Source organism: Octopus sinensis, linkage group LG7 (genome assembly GCF_006345805.1).
Source record: "Octopus sinensis linkage group LG7, ASM634580v1, whole genome shotgun sequence".
Classification (NCBI taxonomy): Eukaryota; Metazoa; Mollusca; class Cephalopoda; order Octopoda; family Octopodidae; genus Octopus; species Octopus sinensis.
Genome location: NC_043003.1, coordinates 99,933,816 through 99,944,872, shown reverse-complemented (window position 1 = coordinate 99,944,872; position 11,057 = coordinate 99,933,816).

The window sequence follows — 11,057 nt, the reverse complement described above, 5'->3', positions numbered from 1 at the left end:
CACCACAGCTGATGCTTCTTAGGTCCAACTTTTCTCTCAAGGTACTTACACTCTGTCGAGTATGCACACTGACATTACACATCCAGCTGAGCATACTGGCTTCATTCATGAGCGTACGCATGTCCTCAGCAGTCACGGCCCATGTTTCACTGCCATGTAGCATGGCTGTTCGTACACATGCATCATACAGTCTGCCTTTTACTCTGAGCGAGAGGCCTTTAGTCACCAGCAGAGGTAAGAGCTCCCTGAACTTTGCCCAGGCTAAGCAGTTACACTTGCAGCACACCCACCCCCGCTACTGACTTGGTCACCTAGGTAACGGGAGCTATCAACTACTTCTAGTTTTTCCCCCCTGGAAAGTGACGGAAGTTGTTTTCTGCAGATTTTCAGTGTTTATTGCTCTTGAGCATCTGCCACATACAAAAACTATTTTCCTAGTTAGCCTTCCCTTGACATTGCTGCATCACTTATGTGTCCATAGCTTACACTTGGTGCATCTTATAGAGTTTCTACCAAGGCCTCTTCTACAGATCAAGCAGGGCCATCTGCCTGAAGGCGTTTGTGGTTTGTCTTCCTTCCTACTTATTGGGACCTTTGTTTTAGCTAGGTTGACTCTAGGGCCCTTCGATTCTAATCCTTGCTTCCACACCTGAAACTTCTCCTCCAGTTCTGATAGTGACTCAGCAATTAGAGTAAGGTCGTCAGCATAGAAGAGCTCCCAGGGGCATCCTGTCTTGAATTCCTCCGTTGTTGCCTGGAGAACTATGATAAATAGGAGGGGGCTGAGGACTGAACCTTGGTGGACCCCAACCTCTACCTTGAATTCTTCAGTGTACCTGTTGCCAATCCTTACAGCGTCCCTGTACATGGCTTGCACAGCTCTCACTAACCATTCATCTATCCCTAGTTTCCTCATTGACCACCAGATAAGGGATCGTGGGACCCTGTCAAAGGCTTTCTCCATGTCAATGAAAGCCAGGTACAGGTGCTTATCTTTGGCTAGGTATTTCTCCTGCAGCTGTCTCACCAGAAATATGGCATCAGTGGTGCTTTTCCCTGGCATGAACCCAAACTGCATCTCATCTAAACTAACTCTCTCTCTAATTAGTTGGGCTATGACCCTCTCCGTAACCTTCATTACCTGATCCAACAGCTTGATACCCCTGTAGTTATTTGTATCTAGGGCATCACCTTTACCTTTGTAGCAGTTGACTATTATGCTGCTACACCAGTCATTTGGCATGACTTCTTCGTGTATCACCTGGTTAACTATACAGGTGACTTAGGCTATAGCCGACACTGCCAGATATTTTGAGCATCTCTGCAGTAATTCCTGATGGGCATGGGGCTTTCCCTGTCTTCATGCTTCTAATTGCCTTAACTACCAAAGAACTCTTAACTTGGATAGCTGGTCCCTCTGTTTGGTTGACATTCGGCAGACTATCTTTATCCCATTCATTTTCTTTATTCAGCAACCTTTCATAGTGGCGTCTCCAAACTTCTCTCTTTGCATCCTCATTTAGTGCAAGTGAACCATCATCCATGCGAACACATTTCTCTCCTACCACATCACGATTCTCTCTCACATACTGTCTTGCAACACAAAATACCTCAAGTCTTTGGTCCTCACGGCGCAGAACATTGGCAAATTTTTTCTTATCTGCTTCCCCTGTGGCTAAATACACCTGTCTCCTAGCTTCCCTTCTGGCAGTCTGATACAGTAGTGCTACCTCTGTTCTTCCAGTCCTTCCAAGCCTGTTTCTTTTGTCTAATAGCCCTGTCAACCACATTGTTCCATCACCACGTTACCTTGGGTCGAGTGGGGACTTTGCACCAGCCACAGATCTGGTCAGTGGCTCTCAGCAGGTTGTCCCGTAGAAACCTCCAGTTGTCTTCCACATTATGTGATGCTATATCCCCTTCTATTTCATCATAGGCTTTGAGTAATACGTTTCTAAATCTCTGCCCATTTGCAGGATCTTTAAGTTTCCAGACCCTTCTCCTCCAAGCAGGTCTTCTTCTGGACATCCATTTAGCCCTGATCCTGAAGTCGCTAACTACTAATCTATGTTTGCCTGGGAAGGTTTTGGCATTTATAAGCAGCCCTCTTTCCCTTTTCTGGTGAGGATATAGTCAATTTGGCTAGAGTGTGTGCCAGAATGATAGGTGACTCGGTGACGGGTGGGTTTCCTGAAGTTGGTATTGCAAACCATAAGATCATTTGCATCGCAGAACTCCAGCAGTCTGGTTCCTCCTCATTGCGGGAACGAAAACCATAGCCTCCATGTATTCCATGGAAGCCTCCTGCACATTGTCCAACATGTCCATTGAAAATGTGTGGGTTCATTTGTGTGTGTATGCGTGTAGTTGTGTGTGCGTGTATCTGTGCATGTGTATGTGGGTGTATATACGTGTATGTGTGGGGTTGTGAGTGTTAGGTATGTGTGCATTCGGGTGCGTGTGTGCATGTTTGTGTGTGCATGTGTGTATGTATGCATATAGTGTGTGTATGTATTTGTATGGGTGTGTATGTGAATTTGTATATGCGTGTGTACGCAGGTTGTGTGGGGTTTTTTGTGGGGTTTGTGTAGGCGTACCTGTGTGTGTGTGTGCGTGTGCTTGTGTGTGTGTGCGTGTGCTTGTGTGTGCTTATGTGTGTATGTGCGTGTGTTTGTGCCCATGTGTGTATAATTGTGTGTGAACGTGGAGATGTGTGTCGGGTTATGTGTGCATTGTGTTGTGTGTATGCGCATGTACTTGAGTATGTGTGTGTATGTTTATGTGTGTGTGTGTGGAGTTGTGTGGGATGGGTATCTGTGCATGTGTGTGTGTACGTTTGTGCACATGTGTGTACGCGTATATGTGTGTGCGCATGGGTGTATGTGTGTGTATATGTATATGTATGTGTGTGGTGTGTGGGAGGTATATGTGCGTTCATGGATATGTACATATATGTGTGTGTGTAACACACATACATATAGCAATATAGGTGTAAAAAGGTTGAATGTAGATTCGTCCTTAAATTTTGGAGATTTCTAATGTTGATTCTTCATACTTTGCTGGTAGTTTGCAGGTGTAAATTTGTGAAAATATGGAAGTAATAATTGTATATAATGTATGGTGAACTTATGGCAGGAAGTCCCATAAAACTCATCAATTTATTTAAAAATGGAGGAGACAAGTTGTTAAAATATATAAAAAGTTTAATTCTTGCAAACGATCGTTTTCTATGGAGATATAAAAATAATAATGCAAATTCATGATTGAATTAAATTAAATTAGATTAATTAGATATATCAATGTACTCTTCAGTGCAAGAAGTATAAACAAAAATATGATGAACTTGAGAAGGAAAATAGCAGGAAAATTGAATCTAGGAGATTCATATTTTTATCCTTGTGAGAAAGAGTTGTGAATTATGATGGATATTTAGCCATAACTAAGGGCTATAATGGCTATTTGAAGATATAAGTAAAGAGGTATCAGAGATGAGTATGGAATTTAGAAATTTCAGATCTCTTTCTCACACGGATAAAAATATAAATTTCCTATATTCAATTATTCTGCTATTTTCCTTCTCAAGTTAGTTGTATTTTTGTTTATACTTCCAGCACTGACGAGTACACCGATATATCTAATTAATTTAATTCATCTAATGTAACTTAATTCAATCATGAATTTGCATTATTTTTATTTATATCTCTGTACGAAACAATCATCATCAACAACAAATAAACTTCTTATATATTTTATCATCTTGGCTCCTCCATTTATCAAGAAGATAAATTGAGGCAAAAGAACAAAATTAACTATATAGTAATTTAATTATAATCTAAGCAATTTAATTTTAAGTTGTGAAGATACCCATATTGTTTTACATATAAGGTAAGTATGAATTTATAGGGGTACAAAAATTTAGGTTTATCTAAAGGCAATTATAAAGTATTAAAAAGTAATAAAATGATCAGGTAGGGTAGAATACCATAGAAAAAGGATATAAAATAGCTTAATCACTAAAAACCATGATGAAGTATATATACGAGGGGCGTTCAATAAGTAATGCCCCTGACCCACTTCTCATAGCAGTAGAGCAACGAAACTTGGCACAGTTATTAGTCTTTTTCTACATAGGAACCACCCAGAATTACGCATTTCTCACATCGTTTGATGCAGCTCTGAAGACCATTTTTGTAGAAGACCCCAGCTTGGTCCTCCAACCACGACGTGACTTCAAAAATCAAGGCAGCATCATCTGGAAAACGCTTTCCTTTCAAAAACAACTTCATGGCTAGGAAGAGGTGAAAATCAGAGGGTGCAAGGGCAGGAGAGTAGGGGGGATGGGAGATGAGTTCATAGCCGCACGCCTGTGCTTCTGATCTGGTGACATGTGAGTTGTGAACCGGAGAATTGTCCTGCAAGAGGAGGATGCCTTTGCTGATCTTGCCCCGCCTCTTGATTTTGATAGCTTCTCTTAATTTCCTCAAAAGTGAAGCATAATAGGCTCCTGTAATTGTGGCACCCTTTGCCAGGAAATCTGTCATCAGTACTCCGTCCTGGTCCCAGAAGACTGTAAGCGTGACCTTGCCAGCAGAGGGCTGCACCCTTGCCTTCTTTGGAGGAGGTGTGTCCACTGCATTGACTGGGCTTTGGTCTATGGATCATAGTGATGGACCCAGGTTTCATCCTGTGTAATCAGTCTTTTGAAAAATTTTGACTCATCTTCTTGGCACATCTCCAAATTCATCCTCGAGCAATCGTCACGTTCTTGCTTCTGGAAAGATGTGAGCAACCTGCGAATCCATCTGGCAGGCAGCTTTTGCATATGCAAATGGTCATGAATGATAGTTTCCACAGACCCGGTACTAATCTTGACCTCATGGGCTATTTGGCGAATAGTTATGCGTCGATCTTCCAAAATGGCAGCCTCAACATGACGGACAGATGCCTCATCAATGGCAGAAGGGGCCGACCAGATCTGGGAGCTGTTTCCACAGAGTTCTGACCATGTTTGAATTCATGATACCAGCGTTTTACAAGGTCACATGATGGGGCATCATCACCATAAGTTACTTTCATTTCATCAAAAGTCTCCCGTGGTGTGCGTCCTTTCAAATACAAAAACCGGATCACTGCTCGACACTCAACAGGCTCCATTTCACACTTGACTCAGTTCAAACACCTGTAAATCAGAAACCACAATTAGTTTAGAGCTGTAATTTGCCACTTAATCTATAAAGATATAAATAATTGTACATGCAAAATTTCAGCTAGATAAAATAACTACAAGTGGGTCAGAAGCATTACTTATTGAACGCCCCTCGTACCACTTAGTAACACCAATAGAGAAGATTTATAGAAAATGTATATTAATTCAAGTATTTAAAACTAAAAATTGTTTATTTGCTTATTTAGCTTGTATCTATAAAGACTGATACCCTGTAGTAACTAAGGAATATTGATGTTATGGAATATGCTATCTATTTACTAATTTTAAGCTAAGAGGTTTCTTACAGGTTTTAAATCACAAGATCAATAAAGTGCTACTTTCTAAAATATTTAAAGGTATTGTGACACTATGTACATATGATATCCTAAGGTCTAATCGATTATTAATCAGGTTGCCTTTATCTTTTTGCTTAAAAATTTCATGTTTCCATAGAGCACAGCTCACACCCATATCTACTATTTCTATAAGGTTGTGCTTTTCTTATTATTTCCCATTTGAGACTAAACCTAATTCCACTTTTCTTCAATTCCCAAATCTTACTGGATAATGACGTACAATTTGCTTTATGTTTAAGTTTAAAGGATGACATGTGGTTGTATAGACGCTGTTTCATATTAATTGAACAACCGATATATATAAAATTATTAGTTGTAGTTTTTAGTGAACATTTATATATTACATTCTGGGTAAGACATCAGCCTAATAATGGACAGCAAGATTTAACTCTACAATTGCAACTAGGAGAATTATTATTATTAATATTAGTATTATTAAGATTCAAATTATCATCATTATTATTATTATTATTATTAATATTTTGCTATCAATATTACTATTATCAAGTATTTTATGTTCATGTCTGTTGTTATCTAACTCCAATTGTAGTATCATTTAAAACCACCGCTACATCAGCAGGCATACCAATAATTTCATGTCCGTATCGGCACCAGATCTACTATCCATACTGTTTATGTATCAATCCATAATTTTAGTGTTAGGTTGGGAATTATAAGGGGTAGAATATTGTCCAGAATAGACTTTCTAAGCCGACCAATATCAGACTTATCGGGCAAATTAGCTTACAGTAGGATTATCATGGAAGTTCTTCTTGTGGTCCTTTAGGTTAATCCTAGGTTCACTTGGTTTTAAGGGTTCTGGTCTGTCAGCAAAGTTGTATTCTAACATAACTTCTTTGATTCTCAAATTAATGTCTAATAGATTCCTTTTTGATGTTATTTTATATTTAGCATTGGGTTCCTTCATTACAAGTTTCCTATGGGTGGTATAGTCAAGTCTATATAAGTTTCCAGTTTTATCTGCTAGGACCAGAATGCCTGGTTTGTTATGCAATGAATTAATAAATTCCTTTAGTTTCCTCAGATGTAAGTTTTTTATAAGAGGGTGTTCCTTAAATTTTACATTTGCTATTAGATCAAATAAGTCTTTTTCAAAATTTTCCAATAGTGGACTAGGTGGAGGATTTTTTCTACTTTTGAATATCTTATAATAATTTTTCTCATATGTTTCTGGAGTTCCATTTTTCTTCTTGTTCTCATGGTGGTAAGCAATCCACCTCATCCTTCGATAATAAATTAAAAGAATAATAACAATAAAGAATGATAATAAATTATTACCTCCGCAAACAAAGGTGGTTCTGTTTCCATTGCTGTTGGTTTGTTTGTCTCTCTGTGTGCAAAATAACTCAAAAAGTTGTGAACAGTATTTGATGAAACTTGCAGGAAAAGTTGGTAATGGCACAAGAAAAAGATGATGAAATTTTGGTAGTGATTCAGGAATTGTTATGGATTCTTGAAGGATTTTTCATTTGTTATATTTACTTTACACGAAGTACTATGATGTTACATCATTCCAAGTCTTTCTCTGATTATCTCCCTTGAAAACACATGGTTTCCAAGTAACATATGGTAGCATTGTTGTTTCAAAAGTTTTATTTCTCTTTCTCTATTAGTAATTTCACTCGCATATCTATCTCATATCTTATACAAACTGATGCATAAAGAGATCAAACTACATAAACAAACGGCAGCGAAACAGTTCAGAAATTAAATGACACTAACATATTCAAGTGTTGCTAAAAGCAGCAACAGAGGAGGAGGCAGTGGTAGCAATACATCATATTTATGCATTTCTCTGAATAGATTTTCATATGCTAATGATAATAATTGTAGTGTGATGGATGAAGAGGACAACAGAAGGAGAAGGAGAAAGAAATACAAACAGGCCTTACCTCGGCGAAGATCAGAGGTCTCTTACGAATTCGACATGTACTGTCGCTTCCTCGTCTATGCTCGAACTGTCCCTTCATCGATGACCACATGTGCGTTCTGCTTGACCTCTTCCGCTTCCTGCGACGCATGCACCCTGCAGTCTTCTGCCAGCCCCTGCAATCCCTACTTCCTCCTGCCTCATCTGTCATCCTCTCCACCAACACCACACGCCCCCTGATCTACAGATCACTGAACCGGCTTTCCCCACTCACTCCCCGCTCCCGAACTGACACCTTAACTGGTTTCATAATCAGCCAACCAGGGAGGAGGGTGCCGTTCCCTCTGTGGTCACAATGCGACCCTAGGACTGGTTCCTGGCATGTTGCTGCTGGCTTCATCATCCTGTCTACTGATGTTGTCTTCATCTTCTTGCCTACTGTTGTTGTTTTTATCTTCTTGCCCACTGCTGCTGGTTCCATCCTCTGAGGCATGGACAATCTTCCGTATATCCAAAACGTGGTGTGGCATACCATCGACAGAGATGTTGTTCTTCGAATTTATAGAGGTTATTGTTCCCTTTCCCCATCGTGATGTACACCGTGCGTTTGGGGGTTTTACCCAAACTTCTTCCCCGATCTGCACGAAGGCGTGCTCTTCCTCTGTCCCGGGTTGTATTGATGCAGTACACAGATGCCTCCACTCATACCTGAATATTGCCCTGTGTGGCACCGACTCCTCAGCCTGTCCTGATCTGGGCGACATATTGTATCAAAATACAGCCTCGATTGGTGAAATGTGACCCCTCTCTGCCATGGTATTGATGGTACAATGATGCCTTTCCACCACCCCATTTCCACTTGGCCGGTATGCCGCCCTGAAGAAGCGGTTGACCTTCCACCCATCAAGCATTTCTTTCAGCACCTCCGAGCGACATGCAGTGCCATTATCCAGAAGCAGTTCATCCACGAGGCCTCGTTCCAGGAATGTCTCATTCAATACTTTCACAATTTCCTCTGTGGTCCCCGTCTTCATCTCCCTCCATATGGCCAACCGCCCCAGTCTGTAGTCAACCATTGAGAGGTATGTCTCCTGCCAGTAGTGTGTTATGTCCACCACCAGTCATTTCCAGTTGTGGTCCACTGGAATACTTCCCGCCTCATGTACGCCCAGAGCAGGGTCGATGGACTGGCACCTGTCACAACTGCTAACCACTCTCTGCACGCTTTGTCTTGTTACATTGGAGTCAACTTTCCTGGCTAGGAACAATGTCCTGTCCACACCCATGTGATGCATGGTATGCAATCTCTGCAACTCCGAGTCACTCAGACGGCATACTGCAGCCACAGCCTGCTTCGCATCCTCTGGCACCTGCAACCAGGCTCGCTTTACCCTGGTCAGGACGTCCGCCTGTTCTCGGAAGGCACAAAGATCACACTCAGCTTCAGATTGAACTCAGTGGCTAGTTCACGCAGTATCCCTAATCGATGCTTTACCAGCATCTCTGCAGCCCCTTTGGTCCACACCCTCCGCTCATTGGTGATGACTGCTGTCACCCAACCAAGTACAGTGGCCGAATCAGTCCTGATTTCTATGGTGTGCAACCCCCACTTCAAGGCTAGATTCACCCCCTTCAACATGGCATCCAACTCCGCCACATTGATATGATTACAGTCATCCATCTTCCTGAGTCAGGCTGCATCTTCCACTATGATGCCTCCCACTTCCAAGACAACCCCTATTGCGATGCTACTGGCGTCACACCATACAATCCCGCTCTTTGATTTGGGAACATACCAACTGCCCCTCACTGGGTCCTCTACTCCTACTCTGACCAAGACTTCCTGTATCATGTCGGTCGTCTTCTCCCCCACTCTATCATTCCACTTCACTCCTTCGGCTTGTCTCTTGATGAAGCTACATGCTGTCCGGAGCCATCCTGCAATCGGATAGTGTCCCACCAGCTTCCCACACACAGAGAACAGTTCCCATCTGCTCATGTTGGCGCCCAGTTCAGGGATCTCATTCCCTAGCCGGAACACCAACGCGCCAGCCTTGTCTCTCCATAGCTTGAGGCCCAGTGCAGCACCTCCCTCCATTGCCTCTGGTGGCTTGGCGATCAGTCCAAAACTCTTCCGGTGGCCTATGACCTCCATTGCTGGCATTATGGTTTCATCCACAAGAATATCATCAATGTACGAATTGGTGGCCTTTTTTACTCTGTCCACCTTTCCCAGGATGACCTTGAGAATTGTTGCCATAATCTTTGGCGCTGAATTCAGCCCGAACCCCAACCTGGTCAGACAGTACGTCCGGCCCTTATACCTGAAAAGCTGATACTTCCACAGTTTCTCAGCCACATGCACCTGTAGGTATGCCAACTTCAAATCAACGATCGTGGAGGCCCCTGTCATCTACCTACACTCTCGCAAGTTGTCTCCGCAGACATCTGTGCCCTCACTGCTTGTATGACATGATACGTGATCATTCAGCTCTCGGAAGTCAAGCACTGACCTGACCTTATGCTTTGTGGGCTGTACCACTGCCATCAGTGGCAGGAATCCACTCTCTACTTCTTCTTCCCAAGGGATCAATATGTCCTCCTTAATCCACCGCTCCCCCTCAAACTCACTTCTGGCATCTCCTTTTAGAGTATGCTGATAGCAGCCCACTTTATTCTTTAACGTCGGGGGCTCTCCCTTCCAGTGCCACTCCACTGTCCACCTCTTGCCATCGAAGACAGCATGAAAATCCTGGTCTTCAATGGTGTGTGCAGCATGCTTTTCTTCATGGTTGTCACCAATGCAGTCTTGCCATACACGGTTTCCCCGCAAACCCGAACATTACACCGGCCTCGTTAATGGTGACACCTCCCAAACGGGTGATTGCATCCATCCCTATCACCACGTCAATCTCGTCCACCAAGTGGCCAACCACAATTGCTCGCAGTGTCAGCCTTATTCCCTGCACTACAATCCGCGCATCTGTAATGCCTTCACAGTGTACTTCTCTTCCGTTGACTGCTCTTACACTGCTTTCTCCACGTCTCTACCACTTCTGGAGTCATCAGGGTTGTCGTACAGCCTGTGTCCACAAGGGCTCGCGACATCTTCCCCTCCACCAGAATGTCGACCACAGGTAGTGACAATAAACGCGCCTCTATTGATCCAAAGACACAACTACCGTTGCAGTAGTCTCCCTCAGTCTGTTTCCCCTCAGACATTCGCTGGCTATATGCCCCGTTTCTCGACACCGGTAGCAAATGACCCCAGGCTTGGGTGACTCGCAGTCACGCACCGTGTGCGGACCCTGGCACCGGAGACACTGTCCTTTGAACGGTCGCACACGTTCTTTCTTCGACCCCTCTCCGCTGCTCCTAGCTCGGCCACTTTTCGTTGTTGCAGTCACTGCTAACGATGTCGTTCTGCTGCACGAAACTAGTACGTGTGCCCAAGATACGATGTCTGCCATCGCCATTGAATGAACGTTCGGAAGCTGCTGTAACTCAACCGACATGTTGTCAGTAAAGCCAGTCACGAACACCAACGTTTTCTCCAGGCGAGTGTATGCCTCGAACATCCCCTCCGCAAAAGCCTCCATCAACC